The sequence below is a fragment of the Suricata suricatta genome, chromosome 8, assembly GCF_006229205.1.
Source record: "Suricata suricatta isolate VVHF042 chromosome 8, meerkat_22Aug2017_6uvM2_HiC, whole genome shotgun sequence".
In the NCBI taxonomy this organism is placed as follows: domain Eukaryota; kingdom Metazoa; phylum Chordata; class Mammalia; order Carnivora; family Herpestidae; genus Suricata; species Suricata suricatta.
The window spans coordinates 27,645,221-27,663,345 of record NC_043707.1 but is presented as its reverse complement, the minus strand read 5'-3'; the positions used below and the strand labels follow the sequence as shown (position 1 = coordinate 27,663,345).

General features: G+C 57.6%; 1 long non-coding RNA gene across 1 annotated transcript in view; it reads left to right on the top strand.

Annotated features, from left to right (window-relative positions):
* Window positions 1-17,384: 17,384 nt before the first annotated feature.
* The window catches only part of LOC115298357, a 12,586-nt gene continuing 11,845 nt past the window's right edge, over window positions 17,385-18,125 (top strand). Inside the window, exon 1 of the long non-coding RNA XR_003911715.1 lies at window positions 17,385-17,480. This is a non-coding gene — a long non-coding RNA (uncharacterized LOC115298357). The remainder of the gene's footprint in view (window positions 17,481-18,125) is intronic.

Sequence of the window (18,125 nt, the reverse complement as noted above, 5' to 3'; positions counted from 1 at the left end):
CCCCATGACCTTCCCCAGGCAAGTCCTTCTGCTGTCTGCTTAGCTCCTGGGGGAAAATGGACACCGACACCCAGCGCTTGGAATGGGCCTGGCTTTTCTTTCTTTTATTAACCCATGTTCAAGTGTATTCATTTATTCTGAGAGAAGAAATATTCTGAGAGCAGAGGAGGGGCAGAGAGAGAAAGGAAAAGAGAATTCCAAGCAGGCTCCGTGCTATCAGTGCAGAGCCTGACATGGGCCTCGATTGCATGAAATGTGAGATCATGACCTGATCTCACCTGAGCTGAAGTCAAGGGTTGGATGCTTAACCGGCTGAGCCACCCAGGCGCCCCCAAGGAGCTCAGACTCGAGCTGGGGAGAAAGGGCAGGAAAACTGTCTGCTATGCCTCTGGGTGGGTCCTGACCTGCCCCTCTCTTCACCCTCCCATTACCAAGGTGGGCACACTGAGACACAGCCCTGTCAGCGAAAAAAGAGGATCTGAATAAGCCCAGAGTCTGGGCTCCTTCCACGGTCCTCAGGGGCCTGGGAGGGCTGGAGTGGTGTGGGGGACACAGAGGGCACAGAGTTCCCTAACATAGCACCAGCCACGGGGTGGCTTAAAACACAGAAACTGATCTCTCCTAGTTCTGGAGGTTGAAACTGGCCTGCGTGCTCCCTGATGTCACTTCTAAGGACACTAATTCTTCTGGGTCGGGGTCCCACCCTTCTGACCTCATTTGACCTTAACGACCTCCTAAAGGCCTGATCTCCAAATACTGTCCCCATCTGGGGTTAGGGCATCAGCATATGAATTTGAGGGGACACGGGTGTTTGGCCCACAGCACCCATAGGCGAGGGGGCGACGGAGAGGAGCCATTTGTGACAGAACTGGACAGGAGCCTGGGATGGGGGGGCGGGGGAGGGGGCGGCCTGACAGGACAGTGAGCCCCTGAGCAACAGTACAGGATGTTCCCAAGCCAACGAAAAGAGAAGCCATCTAGAGAGCCATGTCAAGGGCGAATGAAGCCGGGGGAAGCTTCCCAGAGGGGACCCGGCCCCTGGGGCCTCTCTGCTGCACCCTGAAGGACAAGAGGACAGAGGGGGGGTCCCCAGGGAGGGCCCAGCACAGTGTGTGAAGCTGGAAACGTGACCCCAGAGAGGGAGAAGGAGCAAGGCTGTGCCCACCCCCCCAGCCCCCAGCCCTGTCTTAGCTATGACAGCCCTTAGTGGAGGCCACCGGCAGGGCCCTGGGGCCAGGGCCTGGTCCGCACCCCAGGGAATTGGTGTGACCACTGTGTACCACTCTGGTCTTTTCTGTTTTGGGGTTCAGTTCCAAATCCATGAAATAAAAGTGGAGCCCAGGACGTGAGGCTTGGTCCTGCCCAGGGCAGCCAAGAACTAGGGACTCGATGTGCTACCTTCTTCCCTGGGAAGGCAGCACTTACCCAGACGAGGGGGGCAAGGCCTGAGGGTGGGGACAGGAGGGGGGCGGAAGGGACCCGCTGTCCCCGCCTCCAGCCCTGAGCCTCCGGCCCCACTGCTCTCCCCAGGTGGGCCCAGTCCCAGCAGGGCTACGTTTACCACCTGGATGAGGTCGTCAACCTGAGCGTTCTAAAATGTTCAGGCATGTGGTCTGGGGGTCACACTTGAGCCAAAACACGCCTATAAGTCACCCCCCAGCTCCTCATGGCCCCACACACCAGCTTCAGGTCAAGACTGGGGCCTAAAATCAACACACACCCACCCCCAGCCCGGCCCCCCACAACCCAACCTCCCCAGCACCGCCTCCCCAAGGACGCTGCACTTGGTTGTGCCTGGTTTATGCCTGTCATCACCTTTCCAAGCTGCCCTGAGCACTTGGTGGCAGTCCAGTGGCCGGCCGCCCTGTCCCACAGAGAGGAGGTCCAGGCCCTGAAGGCTTCCCACGGGCTTTGGGCCAAATTGCTCACTTTTTTTAATTAAAATTCTCACTTGGCTAAGGCCAACATCCCTGGGGCCGATTTCAATTTGCCAAAGTCACTGAGATAGAGAAAGTGAGGGAGACAGTGGTGACAGGAAAAAAAGAGAGAAAGTACAGAACGCAGTGTAAAAAATGGCTAAGCCGGCCGAGTCAGCATTATTGTCCCATCTTGCAGATAAAGAAACGAGGCTTGGAGAGATCAAGGCCCTGCCAAAGGCTATGAGCCGGTAAGTGGACAGGATGTGCCACCTGTGACAGTAAGTAGTGGGTGGGGACTGTCGTCTCTGTCGGCATGGGAGGTGGGTGACCCCAGGGCTAATCATCTTCGGCCACAGTGAGCTCTCTGAGGATGAAAGGGGCCAGAAGCTGTCTACACACCGCCCTGGGCTGGGAAGGTGCTTCTACGGCGAGTGGCGCCCGGTATCTCTGGGGAGACCTTGAACTCCGTGCAGGCCTGAGTTGGGGTGGGGGTGGGGTGCTGCTCAGGCCCAGCTCGGCCAGAGCCTGGAGCCTCTCAGTCAGCTAAGTTTGGCAAGAGGTGGGGTCCTGGTACCCGGTACAGTCTCCAAGGGTGGTGGAGGAGAGAGCTCAGGTCTGGGAAGGGGGTGTTCCCTGGGTGGAGGGACCCAGCTCTGAGGGCTGGGGGCACCCGGGACGGCTGAGTGAGGGTCTCACTACCTGGGCCGCAGGGCCTGGCGGATAGACAGCTGCCGTCACCTGCACATCGCGGGGATGGAGGGAGAGCTGGCCATACAGATAAGCCAGTGCCCACACACGGGGGCAAAGAAAACCGGGGCTTTCCCTCCGCTGGCTGACTTCAGGCTGGGTGCTAGGGCTGGGGAAGACTCCTCAGGCTCTTGCAGCCCCTGGGGGTCCTGCAAGCTGGCCGGGGGTGATGCATGGTGGCAAAGAGCCCTCACAAGAAGGGACCTCAGGGCCCGCATGCGTGTGCACACACACTGAGGCACCCCCAGGACAGATGAGGACATAAAGGGGGCGCTTTCACCACGCAGGCTGTCTGAAAACACGAGGGGCGGTAAGATGGTGAGCAGCAGGCCCAGGACACTGCCACAGGAGCGTAAACTAGAACCCATCTCGGGAGGGGCCGCATGAGGACCTCCCCAACACACAGATGCTCTGACCCACTATTCAGCTCCTGGACCTCTCCCTGCAAACGAAGTCCCGTGCAAGGTGAGGTCTAGGCCCCGAATGGTAGGGTATCAACTGTCACCACCACAGCAACACAGAGGGCTGGGAGCGAGTGTCCACCAGCGGGAGGCGGGGCGAATGCGCGACAGCTGCCTGCTCGCTCTGTGGCTGACGGCGTATGAGTTAAAACTACGGACAGGACTGTGGGGCAGGAGTCTCTACTGAGGTGAATGTCGGCAGCGGAGCCAGTGTGGCGCGGGAGCAGTGAGCAGGGCTTGATACCAATGGGAAGGGAAGGCAAGGGGAGAAGGGCAAATACCACCGATGCAAATTTACGTACATTTATGTCACCAAGAATCCTCATGCGCCTCATCCGTGGGGCAGGAGCTGCGAGGCTGAAAAACGGGGGCGGAGGGGGCTTTCGTGGGGTACCTTTGCATCTCTTTGGAATTATGAGTCAATTGCAAATTTGTTACCCACCCCAAAATTACAAGTGGGAAAACAAAGCAGTGAGGTGAGGAGGCCTTACTGCTGGAGGAGGCAGGTCTGGGGAGAATTGCAAAGGAGAGTGACAGTGGGGTGTGCTGAGAAGGTGCCGGAAGGAGGAGAATGTGGGTGCCTTTGGGAGGTGATTAGGTTTTCATGAGGTCACAAGGGGGGGACCCCTAGGATGCAGTTAGCATCCTCCTAAAAGGAAGAGAAAGATCTCGCTTGCTTTCTCTCTCTGAGCGCACGCGCGGGGGAAAGGCCACGCAAGGACACAGGGAGAAGGCGGCCAGCTGCACAACGCCGCCGGGACCAGCATCGGCAGGCACCTTGACCGTGGACTTCCAGCCCCGAGAAGTGTGAGAAATCACAGCCTGGCCTTCCCCCTGCGGGTCTGTGGTGCTCGTGACCGTGGCCCGAGCAGACGGATACAGGCAGCACAGAGGAGTCAAACTCACATGCGTCTCGACTCCAACTGACAGAGCCCCCAGGGGCCCCCCCATATGCAATTTCTGCCTTAAAATCTTGTAGGTGTTGTTGCATCAAATGCACATACCATGAAGTCTGCCCTCCTAATAACTTCGCGGAAACAAATACACTGGCACTGCTGTGTAGCCATCATCTCTGTCCAGCCCATGCCTCTTTCCCTTTGCTGCAACTCAGACTCTGTACCCCCGAAACGGGAAGCCCCTGGTCCCCCTCCCCCAGCCCTGGCACCCATCGCCCTGCTTCCTGCCTCTATGAATCCAGGCATTCTAAGAATCACGGGGGTGGGACCACGTGGCAATTGTCCTTCCGTGGCTGGCAGACGCCGAGGAGCATAGTGTCCCGGAGCTCTCGTGCTGGGGGGGAAGGAAGCGGCCCCTTCCTTTTCAAGGCCATGTAATGCTCTGTCGTGTGCACGGACCACATTCTGCTTATCCGTTCCCAGAGCCGTGGCCACGCGGTCCCCTCCGTATTTCAGCTGCTGTCAATGCTGCTGCTAGGAACACGGGTATATGAAGAGTTCTTCGAGACCCTGCTTTCAATTCTTCTGGGTAGACGGTCAGGAGCAGGGTTGTGCTAGCCTCTAGTTTCCACACCTTATTCTCTCTCACTTCTTTCTCCACCCGGCCCTTGCTCCCACTCCCCCAGCCGAATTCTTCCTTGTCTGCCTGCCCCTCCCCGGAACCTTCTTTGGCCCTGGGATTAGGCCAACGAATGGACCCCAACCAAAGAGCCCGGGCAGAGCCCCTCAGCTCCCGTGGCCACTGGTCTTCCCCTCACAGCCTCCCCCTTGGCTTCCCTCCAGCCCTCATGCTGCCCCAGCACACGGCAGGCTGACGGCCTGGGCCTCTCTGCTTTCGCCCATGTCATTCCTCCCCTGCGCTCGAAGACATCCTTCCCTCCAGACTAAGGCAGGACTGAGGGCTTGCAGAGTGCTCTCCCCGACTCTGGGGCTGGGGACCGAGTCCCATGGAACCAGACCCACATGTGAGCTGGTGGGGAAGGGGGAAGCCCCTGGGGTTACCGATGAGCCCTCAGAGGCTGGAGAAGAGGCTTCCCAGACGCAGGCTCAACCGAATGGCTCCCACAGGGCCCTCCTTTGTGGGAGCAGGGGCGAGGCGGTGGAGGGAACATGCCCTCACTGCGACAGATGGCTGTGTGGGATGGGGGCAGGGGGGGGATGCGAGAACCTTCATCCTACGGGAGGACTCAGGGGTCCTGGCTTTTGGGAACAAGGACTCCTTGGCGCGTTAACACAGGGCATTTTTCCAGTGCTGTGACTTTTCTGGGGCACGCACAGCTGCAAGGCAGGCCTATGGCATGGGGGACACGTGTGATCTTACAGATGCCACTGCCTCCAGGCTCCCAGGGACTCTGACCGCGCTGGACCAGGGACCAGGCACCATCGGAGCCCTTGATCTGTGTGATCGCACCAACCCCACCGGCAGCCCTAGGACGCGGGTGCTAGCACCTTGTAGTGTTTTCCAGTGGAACCTGACTACAGGCGGTTAAAGCAGGCTAATTTGGACTGAAGGGCTGGGGGAGGGAAGTGGCCAGAGGGAAGCTGGGGGGGCGGCGGGGATCACTCTGAATAGATCTACTCTGAAGAGTATTTAGAAAGGAACAGATAAAAAAAGAAATGTGGCCTCACTGCCTTCAGGCATGGGTCCTCCTGACATCTGGGCCACCCACTGGGGGCCTGTGGAGGCCGGGCTCCAGGAGCTCATACGGCAGCTTGCCATTTCCACGTGACCCCTGCAGCCCCTCTGGTCCCCTCGCTCCCAACTGTGACATTCTGGGTGGGCAACTTGTCCCCAGAGAACTGCTGAGCTTGGGGGGCTGCATCCAGCCGTGGTGGGTAGAGAGGAGTTCACCCAGGGAGCCCCTCAAACCCCCACCCAGAGCTGCACCTGCCCGGGGCCAAGCCATTGGACAGGGAGACGGGAATCGGGGATGGGTCCCAGCTCCCGAATGGGAGGGCCAGAACCATCTCCTGTCTCTGAGCACCCTGCCCCAGTCTCAACCCGAGGCAGTTAAGGGAGGCAAGAGTTCAAGGAGCCTTCTGAAACCTCCCCCCACTCCATGACAGTGTTCCAGATCCTTCCGCTGGCTCCAAATTCTGACCCTTGAGAACAACGGGAATCAGTGGGGCTCCTCCCTACTGTCATGGCTCCCACGGCTCGGGTGACAGTTCTGTGCCTGCTCAAGGCCTCTGATGCCACGTTCAGACTCTCCCCCAAAGGCACAGCGGGGACACGTAGGACCCTGTGTCCTGAAGACCATGGAGAAGGGTCAAGGCCGTGCGGGGACCCCCCTGAGGGGTGAGCATGTCCAAGTCCCTATGCTCAAGGCCACCTGAGGCGGCAAACATGGCCCCTGCTCATGTCAGGCTGGGCCTCGTGTGACACTCGCCCTCACTGGGGCTGAACCATCCAGGTTGTCCTGCATTGCCACAGACCCACAGTCTAGACGAGGACCCCGGGGCAGGGCCACACTCGGCCCCAGAGCAGGTGACACATGTGCAGAAAGGGATTGGATTTCCATGTGCCCACCCCCTTGCCCCGGCGGCCCGGGGCACCTGGGTCCTCAATAAACACCTGCCAAATTCCCACGAACAACCAGCTCACCACGCACTGGGCACCCGGGTCCTCCACCTACGATCTCCACGAGATCCTCACCACAACCCGGAGAGGCTGATTACTGGGCTGCCCATCTTAAAGGTGAGGACACTGACGCCTGTGGGCGGCTCCCAACAGCGACAGCCTCGGGAGTGAAACCACATTTTCTTGACCTTGGCAGGCACATTCCTGGGAAACAGCCATTTGTGGGAGATCTTCTGTGTGCCGCGGGGCCACGAGTGAAGTGGGGCCCAGGTGGGGAATGGTGGGGAGCAGGGGTCCCGCCTGAACCCCAATCTGCTACGTGTGGGCTGCATGACCCAGGGCGAGTTACTGGGGTGGCCCCTCTCCTGCCCACAGGGCCATAGCGAGGGTGAATGGTGGAAAGCCCCTGGCGCATAGTAGGCTATTCACAAAGATCTCAGAGGTTCAGCTTTGTCTGCTGTGAATTCCCCAGACTGGCTACCGTACTGGTGACTTTCGAGCTCTGCAGGCAAAACATTGAACTCTGAGAACAAATTTCAACCTGCTACCTCTGCTGCTCATAAAAGGGAGACAGCCGTGGGGTCGGGGTGGGGGATCCAAAGGAAGGCAGAGGCCCTGAGGGGGGAGGGGAAAGTCCAGGGAGCTCCGTCCATGAGGCCCGGCCTGGCTTTAGGGGAGAGCCAGCCTTTGAGGGAAGATTAACCCTACCTTGAAAATAAGCACCTGGTCCAGCCCAGGACACGGCCAGTGCAGACGCAGGGCTGACCTCACTCGCCCTTCCTCCTTGGCTCCCTCCCTCCCTGCTGGGTCACTCATCTCCCGGCAGCCCCCAACTCAGGTCAGATGGCTACAGCCCAGGCTGGGTGAGAGAGTGGGCCACCCTCCACAGACACGTCACGGGGGCCCCCAGGTGTGGCCACCCCAGTACCGATGTACCCTTCATCGGTCACCACTCCATCAAACACCTATTCAAGACTGGGGACAATCAGAGTACTCTCTGGAGGCACTGGAGCCCATATGGGACACATCCTCACCTCCACTCACAGGTGTGACTACGTAGGTAACACCAACTTCCTGCAAGCCCGAGACCAGGAGGACTGTGGGACAGGCTGGTCACAGGCCATCATTTCCCCATAATCCTGTTTGCCCACAAAGCAACAGAGTGGCCCTGAGGTCCAGGAGCCCCGACCACTGTCACCCACTCAGGGCCTCCAGGCTCCTCCCTTCATTAAGCTAACATGGTCATCAGAGACTCGGCCTGCAGCCCCAGGTTCAAATCCCTACACCTCAGGTATGTTACATGGTGCAGCTGGTGTGGACAACAGCCTGGTGGTTCCTCCAAGTGTTCCATGCAGGGGTCACCTGGGGGGCTCAGTCAGTTGAGCATCTGACTCTGGATTTCGGCTCAGGTCATGATCTCACGGTTCGTGAGTCTGAGCTTCAAGCCGGGCTCTGCAATGACAGCACAGAGCCTGCTTGGGATTCTCTCTCCCTCTCTGCCCCTCCCCTGCTCTCTTTCTCTCTCTCTCTCTCAAAATAAAGAAACTTAAAAAAAAAAACTGTTTAAAAACCCATCAGGCGCAGAGTTACCGCGTGATAGTGTATGTGCTCTACGTACCCTCCCCGGTACGGATACGCCCAAGAGCAATGAAAACACACGTCAACACCAACCTTGCACACGGATGTCCCCAGCAGCATCGGTCATGACAGCCAGACCGTGCCGTTCCACACGGCCATTGGCGGGTGAGAAAACAAAGGGTGGCGTGACCATACAGTGGAGTATTATTCAGTTATGAAAAGGACTGATGTCCCGGCACGAGCCGGGACACGAAGGAGCCTTGAAAACAGGACGCTGAGTGAAAGGAGCCGGTCACAGAGAGCCACGTGGCGGGACTGCTTTGAAAGGAGATGTCCAGAAGAGGCAAATCCAGAGACAGAAGGTGGACCGGTGTTGCCAGGGGCTGGGGGAGGGAGGCACTGCTTACAGGGTGTGGTTTCTTACAGGCAATGAAAGCATGTTGGAATCACAGGAGTGATGCTTACACAGCCCTGTAAGCACACCAGACGCCACCGAATTGTGAATTTGAAGACAGCGAATTGTATGGTATGTGAGTTATATCTCAATAAAGCGATTATTTAAAAAAAAAAAAAACTCTCCTCTGGGGCGCCCAGGTGGCTCAGGTCGTGATCTCATGGTTCATGAGTTTGAGCCCTGACTGGGGCTCACTGCTGTCAGCCCAGAGCCCGCTTCGGATCCTCTCTGCCCCTCCCCTGCTTGTCTCTCTCTTTCAAAATAAACTTTAAAAAGACAAAACAAAATCAAAACACCCCCTACTCTTCCCTTATTGGCTTCTGTGATCTTGGGCAAGGAACTGAACCGTGCAATACCTCAGTTTCCTCATCTGAGAAATGGGGCCAGTGACTGCACCTCCATGATAAGGGCTGTGGGGACGACCAAGTGGGCAACAGAGAACATGCTCCGAGCAGTGGCCCCGCCAGGCGTCAGTTCTCTCCCTTGGCCTAAAGCCGCCACCACGGCGCCACCCTGCCCTTTGGTTCCCGCTCCTTCTCAGGCTCCTAGGGCTTTTTTTTCTTTCTAAAAATTTTTTGCAAAGCATACATGATGTAAGACGTACCATGTGAACTGTTTCTAAGTGCACAGTTCAGCAGTGTTCTGTCCTCTCCAGAACTCTCTTCATTTTGCAATACAGAAACTCAGTATGCACTAAATTCTCCCCCCGCCCTGCCAACCACCATTCTACTTTCTGTGTCCATACATCTGGCAGCTCTGAGTACGTCATGGGAGTGTCCTTTTGTGACAGGCTTACTCCACTCGGTGTGACGTCCTCCGGGATCACCCACGGTGTGGCAGGTGTCAGAATCTCCTTCCTTCTAAGGCTGATGGGTGTTCCACTGTACGTAGGCACCACATGTGGCCCGTGGAGGGACAGCAAAGTTGCTCTTGCTGCTGGGCCATACTGTGAATACTGCAGCCTATAAACATGGGTGGAAAGGGGAGACCCCAGGCTCTTAAGCACAGATCTCAGAGGTCAGAGCATGTCCGATAGGTTACGTTTAAGGCAAGGATGAGTGTAAGGCATCTAGAGGTGAGTTTCCCCTTAAAAGTTTTTTTTTTTTAAGTTTATTTATTTGAGAGAGAGAGAGAGAGAGAGAGAGAGAGAGAGAGAGAGAGTTGGGGAGGAGCAGAAAGAGAGAGAGAGAGAGAGAGAGCGAGCGGGAGAGAGAGAGAGAGAATTCGGAGCAGGCTCCACACAGTCAGTGCAGAGCCGATGCGGGGCTTGAACCCATGAACTGAGAAATCATGACCTGAGCCGAAATCCAGAGCCGGACGCTCAAAGGACTGAGCCACCCGGGTGCCCCTCCCCAAAACGTTTTCATCCAAGATGCTCATGACGATGGGTGTGCCGTCAGCTGCCGTACATCTCGGCGGGCCTGTCTAGGTGCTGGACAATCAGAATGTGCCCCGAGCACCGGTGGGACCAGGCGGGTCCATCCGGGGCTGGTCGTCGTGAGGACACCCCCCACCAGCTCTTGACATGCTCAGGGAAGACTGGTCCAGTCCCTTCCAGCTGCCTCTCTGGCCCCACGGGAGACGAATCAGTACCATTGAGCACTGGTCCTAAGGCTTGGACGTACACCTGGAGCGAGCACGGAGGGGACCAGTCCTCCTGGCCTGCACCCTGAGGCGTGAGTGATCCCAGGAAACCACTCACCCCGCCTCAGGGTGGCTTCCTGGAGGAGGTGACGGGAGCCAACCCCAGGAGTCCTCGTGTTCAGTCTGAAGGCTGGTGAGGGCTGTCCGGCTGGATTGAGGCTGCAGGGACCGCACGTTCTGGTCTGCCCTGTTGTCCAGGGTAATTATTTTTAGTGCTGTCTGTCATCCTCAAAAGTGTCCCCGTGCGGGTGATAAACTGCAGTCACCGTGTGAGTTAACCTGTTGTGCAACAAATTGCCCAAAAACTCAGTGGCCTGAAAGTACATCCGACTTTTCTGTCTCTCGCAGGTCCTGCTTGTGGCTGACAATCACTTAGGAGGCCGCAGTCACTGGAAGGCTTGCCTGGGGCACCAGGGTCTGTTTTCTGGGTGGCTGGCTGTCGGGGGGAGGCTCCAGCCCCCCCCCCCAGTGCCTCTTCTGTGTCCTTGGGGCTGCCCCCTCCACAGAGCAAGGGATTCAAGGGAGACTGGGAGACAGAGACAGAGAGACACGGCCCGGCAGAGGCTGTCCATCTAGACCCTGGGCCACAGGCTTACACCATCACTTCTGTCCCCTTCTGCTTGTTCGAAAAAAGTCGCTAATCCAGGCCCCACTTCCACAAGGGGAGCCCTAACTCTGGAAGGGAAGAGTGTCGAGAATTTGGGATGTTTAACAACAACCACGTCTAATTTTTTGTTTTTTACATTTATTTATTGTTAAGAGGCAGAGAGAGACAGAGCACGAGCAGGGGAAGGGTGGAGAGAGGGAGATACAGAATCCAAAGCAGGCTCCAGGCTCTGAGCCGTCAGCACAGAGCCCAATGCAGGGCTTGAACCCACGAACCATGAGATCATGACCTGAGCCGAAATCGGACGCTCAACCGACTGCGCCACCCAGGGGCCCTGAACAACTACCACTTCTAAAATAGGGCATGTGTGGTGTAGAGGCGGGACAGAACCAGACAGCACAGAGGAAATCAGATTAAGAGCGTTCACGATGCCAGGTGGGAAGCAGGGGGTGGACGGTCCGAAGAGCGTTTTGAGCAGAGCAGAGTGACTCGCAACATCTGCCGCACCACCAGACTCCAGTGGGGCCACGTGGGTTCCACTCAGCCCCTGCGTGACCCACTGCCCCCTTCTTCCGGCCTCTCACCCTTGATCTCTGGTGGAGAACGCCCCTTTCCTTCCCACTGCACAGACGCTCCATCTGTATCCTGCCGGGCCCTGCACACTGTCTGGGTTTCAGCACCAAGCCCAATTTGCGCCACACCGGTCACAAGTCACAGCCTGCGCTCTGCACCCACCTCTCCGTCCAGTCTCCAAGCCTTTGTGCATGCTGTGCACCCCGCTGCCCGGAGTGCCCTGGCTGTGCCTGCCACACGCAAAACCCCGGAGGGGGAAGGACCTGGGGCGGGGGAGGGCGTGCAGGGAAGCCATCTGGCTAAATCAGGGGAGAGGTGAGAAGCACTGGCCACGGTGAGTGCAGTGGGCATGGGCGAGGACAGGCAGACCACACTCAATAGCTGGATGTGGGAAGGTCAAGGACAATGCCCTCCATACCTGGCTGGGGCTGAGCCGACCCCTTCCTCTGGGGCAGCAGCGGGGGGTTAGAAATGGCCCTGGGGCTCACCTCATGCTCTCCACACATACCCTCCCCTCACCCACCTGTGCCCACCCCCTCCAGCTGCCCGCCTGACCGGTCTTCCCTCATCCTCCCCACCTCCACTTCCTGCCGTCCTCCCATTCTGCCCCACTCAGCTCAAACAGTGCCACCTCCTCCAGGAAGCTTTCCGGGCTGCCTGCCCCTTGCCGAGGCCCGTGACCCAGGTCCTCAGGTAGGTTCCTGGAGGGCAGTGACAGTTCCCCTTGCTAGAATCAGAGTGCACACATGTGTAGAGCCGTAAAACGTCTCCGACCCCCGGGCTTTTCCAACTCCACCCTGGCACTCGCCAGCTTAGCCAGGGCATTTTTCTCTCAGCTAACGCTTATTGAAGCTTACAGCGGACCAGGCTCTACTGAAGAGCTTGTCATATCTTGTTAAGGCCTCGCCACAGCCCAGACGGTAGGCATGATCCGGGATCCCTGTTTAAGAGGTAAGAAATTGATAGCACAGAGATGTCAAGCAACTTGCCCAAGGTCAAACAGCCAGGACGCAGCAGTTCTGGGCTTCCACCCGAGGTGCTGGGTCCCCGGCCCCGATACTGCTGCCAGCCTACTGTTCCCTAAACTGCAACCAAGCAGCGGCCTCGGCCCGGTGCACTCAGGACAAGGATGAGGGCTTTGGAAGGACTTTTTGTGATCTAGAACTTATATCCTAGAAATGCCTTTTTAAAAATATTTATTTATTTTGAGAGTGAGCGATATCAGGAATCGGCAAGATTCCTGCCCATAGGCAGCAGCACGAATGAGCATACAGGTCTGAGCGCACCAGACAGCTGTTGGAGGTGATCTGGCCCGGGCGGGCAGTGCGGGTTTTGTGGGCACCTGCTTACCACATCCTCGCCTGTGCACCTTCTCTGCCAATCAGATGAGATGGACTTTCTAAGTCTTATCTAAAGATAAGAGCATTTTATGGGCAAAAACAAAAAGGGGGGGAGCTTGCAGCTCCCTGCCACCTCAGTGCATCTTAGGATGATGACCTTGCCCCTGTCCTCCCCTCGTTGCTAGGACCTCCCAGCCACAGCTCTGCTAAGTGGCCCCTGCGGCCACGCCATCCAAGCTGGTGGGCTCTGAGGCCTGGCTGACTGGTCATCGGGACAGCTTTTACTGCCTTACTTCCTGGGTTCAAATCCCAGCTCTGCCCCTTCCGTGTGTCCTTGGGCACTCACGTTCCTTGCTTTCCTTGTCTGTAGAATGGGAATATTCCAACTCCGAGGTGGAGCTGTCATGGTTTTTACTATTTACAAATCACTGGATCCTGATTGGTCTGTGATGGGCTCATGCCCCGTGCCAGTGATTGGTGCAGGCCTGTTCAGGTGACCCAGTTCAGCTCCAGGAAATGAAGTCTGGGAGGGAGGGGGGCTGGCGTGTTCCCGGAGGCTCCTCGGAGACTGTGTGGGGACAAGGGGCCTTTCCTCCTGACTGCCAATAACGCCTGCCACGGCCCCAGCTCTTCCAGAGGGCGCCACACCGGCACGCCGCGGATGACCAAAGACAAAGACGGAAAGACCTGGGTCTTTGAGAACATCACCGAGCCTTTCTGTTCCTAACCTCAGAACAGCCCTGACTCGCAGCCTCTCATCACACAAACTTAGTGTTATTTAGGCCAGCAAAGTCAAGGCTTTTTGTTATTTGCAGCCCAAAGCAGCCTCCTGATATCTTGAGGCTGGTCACATTTCATTTTCTTGAGATTAAGCCCATTGTCCCGAAGGAAGGAAGGGTCTGAGCTCGGCTTGTGCACGCAGGGAAGACTTCCTGGAGGAGGTGAGGTTAAAATGGACTCTAAAAGAATGCACAGGCAGATAAAGGGGGTAGGGCAAAGAATAACATTCCAGGCAGACAGAACAAAGGTCTGAGGCTGCAGATACTAGAGAGAGAGAGAGAGAGACAGAGAGAGAGCAAGCGCGCGTGCGAGAGAGTGTGTGTGCGTGTGCGCGCGTGCAGGAGAAATAATCTGTGTGGCTGGGAGCCCGAGCAGGGCTGCAGTGAGCCCCAGGTGACCCCAGAGGCAGAAAAGTTCTGTGGATGGCCTTGATTTTATTCGCTCAGGGACTAGCTCTCCGCTTTGTGCCTGGACAGGTCTGGTCACACCCAGATGCTGCCCGACACGCTGGCAGGGGGCAGGGGGCCCTGGGCCTCACTTCTCCTGGTGCCTCTTCCAGCCCCCAGGGCGCTCAGAAGAGACTGGCTGAAATCTGGGTCACTCTGTGACATCCATCAAACGGGCAGTTACTAACTGCCTACAAAGCGGTGTGCTAAGCACAGTGGAGAAAGGACCCGGTTCAAATCCCAGTTCTGCCTCTTCCCAGCGGCGTGACCTTGAGCAAGCCACCTTCCTTCTCCAGGCCCAGCATCTGTACCTCCTGGTAAGACATGGAGAAATCAAAGGTTTGCTCTGTTGTCTCTGGTACTGGTTGGGGGTGGAGAGGAAGTGGTGGGTAAAACAATGCTCAAACAGCTTCCCGAGGGTAGAGAAGGGTTATCGTCTGGATGGGAGAAGCAGCCAACGATATGCTGTGCAGGACCCTAGCTGAACAGGCAGGGAGCATCTGAACAGGGTGGTGCAGAAGTACGAGGTGTAGACGGCAGGTGATGAGCGGCCGGCATTCCAGGGAAGAAACGGCCCACCGAGGCAGGGCGGAATGGATACAGGAAGCCTAGGGCTTGGGCTCGGTGCTCCTAAAGGCTCTGGCACAGTGCGCGGCCAGGAAGAGCTGGACCTAACTGTTGAATACGGGCACTGTTTGAACCTGTAATAGCAAATCTCTGAGCTTAGGGCAGAAAGGTGCAGCTTCAAATCCTGCCTCTGCCACTTAACATGTGACCTTGAGCAAGTCACTGGACCTTTGAGCCTCAGACTCCTTTGCAAAGGAGGTGTAAAACCCAATTCTCGGAGCGGTAGAGTGGTGTGTGCAGGAACTTGGACTAGGATCCCCTTCCCACCTAGCTAAGTCCTCTTTTGAAGCCCTAAGATCCCAGTGCCACCTCCTACAGGGAGCCTTCCAGGCTTCCCTGGGGGCTGTCTGCTACCCGGCCTGGCTCGGCAGTAACTGTGTCTTCTTTCTCTCCCATCAGGCTCTGGGCTTGGAAGGGGGAGGGGGAGGGCATCTCAGCATTTCTTAGGTGCAGCTGCACTGCCCCCCTCCTCCTCCCAGCGTCGGTATCTACCAAGGTCTGTCCCCAACCCTGCACCCAAGTGGAAATGAGGGAAAAAGTGATTAAGTCTTAAGTCTGCGAGGGATGAGGAGAAGTGGGGAGGGGGGCGGTGTTGTCAGGAAAGGTTCAGGGTGGTATCACTAGATCTTGAGGGGTGAACAGAAATCTACTGGGAGAGAAGCATGTTTCCGGGCAGAATCAGAAATGCGAAAGCACAGAGGTGTGAAGGGAAGGAAAAGGAAACTGTGGGTCACCAGAGGATTGGCCAGAATGGGTAAAGACTGAGGATTCTGGGTCTAGATCCCATAGGCCGTGCCAAGGGTATGACCCTACAGGAAGCGGTGGAAAACTTGTGAAGAGACACTGGGGGATGGGGGGTGGGGTGTATGTGTCTACAGCGCACTAGTTTGGGCTAAACTTAGGTTGGGGGCGGGGTGGGGAACATGACAGGGCTATGGGCCACCACTTGGAATAAGGGGCTGCTGGAAGAATCACATCGGAGCAAAAATTTGCCCTGGAGGACTGATGACTGAAAATAGCTTCGATCACACATCCACGCCCAACTACCCTGTTTGCTGAAAAGGCCAATGGCCACAATCACCCTGTGCTGCACACAGCAGCCCTGGGAGAAGCAGGGGGCCAGATGGTGCTGTCTTCATTGCAGACAGACAGAGGGAGAGCCAGAGGAGGAAAGGGGCCCTGCCACAGTCACGGTCATGGTCATGGTCATGGTCACGGTCACGGTCACCCAGGCAGTGAGGGGCTAGCCACAGCCTGAAGCCAGTGTTCTAACCCAGAGTGCAGAAGAGGCCAGCACCTTCTGGAGCTGGACCCTGGACACACGGAGACGACCTTTGACCTCTGAGTCATCTTGAGCCTGGACTGGTCACCTGGGTCATAGACCAGCGGCCTCCCGCAGGGTACAGAGAAGTAAGACTCAGGACTCAACAAGGGGTGGGTGTTCTGTGGTCAGACAGGTCAGCAGGGGCTCTGTCCCCCCCCCCGCCCCCCACATGTCTGTGAGTCCTCTAAACTGAACCCTAGGGTGGGGGCCAAAGAGGGCCGGTCCCTAAACAAAAGGCAAGGGGGCGAGGGAGGGGCTCTCTGCTGCCTTTCTAAGAAGCCCCCAGTGCCCCCCTCCTCCCAGCACCCACCCAGGCCCCACACAGCCGCAGCCTGAGTCATCATCCTGGGTTGAATGGTGGCAGACACATCAGCCAGGGGGCTGCCTGGGGCTGAGGGCCAAGGGTTGGAAAAACAAGGCCGGGTTCTCTTACCTCCAGCCTAGGAAGCTCAAGACAGGCTAGGGAGTGGGGGGCAGATAGAGGAGGGTTGGGGGGGGTGTCAACAGCTAGAGAGGGGTGCGGGGGGGGGGGGGCGGAGGTTCAGAATTTCATCTGTTGGCTTTTGTTTTCAAATGACTTGTTTAATAATTACCTTTGCAATCAAAGGAGCCCAGGGCCCAGCAGAGAAGAGGTTTTCAATCCTCCATACCCTACCAAGCAGCCCGGGGAAGAAAGTAAACAAGATCTCACTCCATCTCGCTAACAATGGCAGGACTGAGCTGTCCGCTTGCTTACACACTCACACTCACTCACACACACACACACACACACACACACACACACACACACACCAAAGTGAGATTTCCAGGCAAGAACTTTAAAAGGCAGACAAGAGGCTCAGATTGAATTATTTCCCTGCATCCCCAGAGCTTCCTTGAGCTCAGCTGCCCAAGAGGGGCAGCCTTAGGGGCCTGTCATTTTAACCTTAACCTTGACCTGTAATGTACTCATTCATTTTGCAGCCGTGGGGGAAACTTGCCTCCGCCTTAACCCCTAAAAAACCCAACCAGCAACAACTTCACGGCTTTCAACGGTCACAATGGTGGACAAACAAGGGATTTAAGTTACAGCGGCCAGCTCGGTCCTCACACTCCGCTGGGCTCGGGCTCCCTAAAAAACACACCCCACATCAAGCACCCGCGGGGGCTCACAAAGTCAGACCCTCACCTGGTGGGGGAGAAACCCACTTGGGTTTTTTGTTTGTTTGTTCCCCAACCTCCCAAGGCCTTCAACTAGGTCTCCCCCTGCAGCATCCAAGCCCAGCCTCGAGGCTGAGCCATAAACACGCCTGCTCCTCCCCCTTCCACGGTTCGGCAACACCCCCCCCCCCCCAACCTTCCTGGACCTGGAGGAGAAAGAAGCACCGCGACCCTCCTCCGCAGCCCCTCCTCGGCCCTCCCCCGGCCTCCCGCGCCGTCCGCAACCCTCACAGACACCTTGAGGTAAACACCCACTAATGATTTTATGATTTTCTCCTCTCCGGGTAGCCGCGCTCAGCTGAATCCCTCCCCCGGCCCTGGCGACTGGGGCCGGCCCAGCCGAGGGATTGGGGGATGGGGGTGTGAGTTTGTTTTTTCCACTGCCGCGTCCCCACACCTGTTTTTCATTCATTCATTCGTTCGTTCATTCATTCACGGATTCGTCACTGCAGCCTCCTGAGCCCTTCGGATCTCGGGGAGGGGATGGGCGGGAGGGGGCCGAGATGCGGGGGGGAGACAGCGGCGAGGGTGCGTCGAGGCGGGGCTCGGGGAGGGGGGGAAGGACCCCGCTCGAGGGCAGATCGGGTGGCAGCGTCGAAAACAAGGCGGGCGGCGGGGCGGGGGCGCTTCCCCGGAGCTCGAAGTTGTTTTCCGAGCCGCGGCGGCGGGGACAGCCGCCCGGGTGCGCTTCTTTGTCTCTGCCCGGCCGGCGCCGCGTCCCCGCGCGCTCACCTGGTCTTGGAGGACAGGAAGGCAAGTTTGATCAGGCCGTAGGTGAAGAGCGGGATGCTCTCCTTGGCGACGCTGGCAACTTGCAGCCGGTGCTCCAGGATGTGGAGTTCCATCGTCCGCCCGCGCTCCGCGGCGGCTCATCAGCGGGGGGCGAGC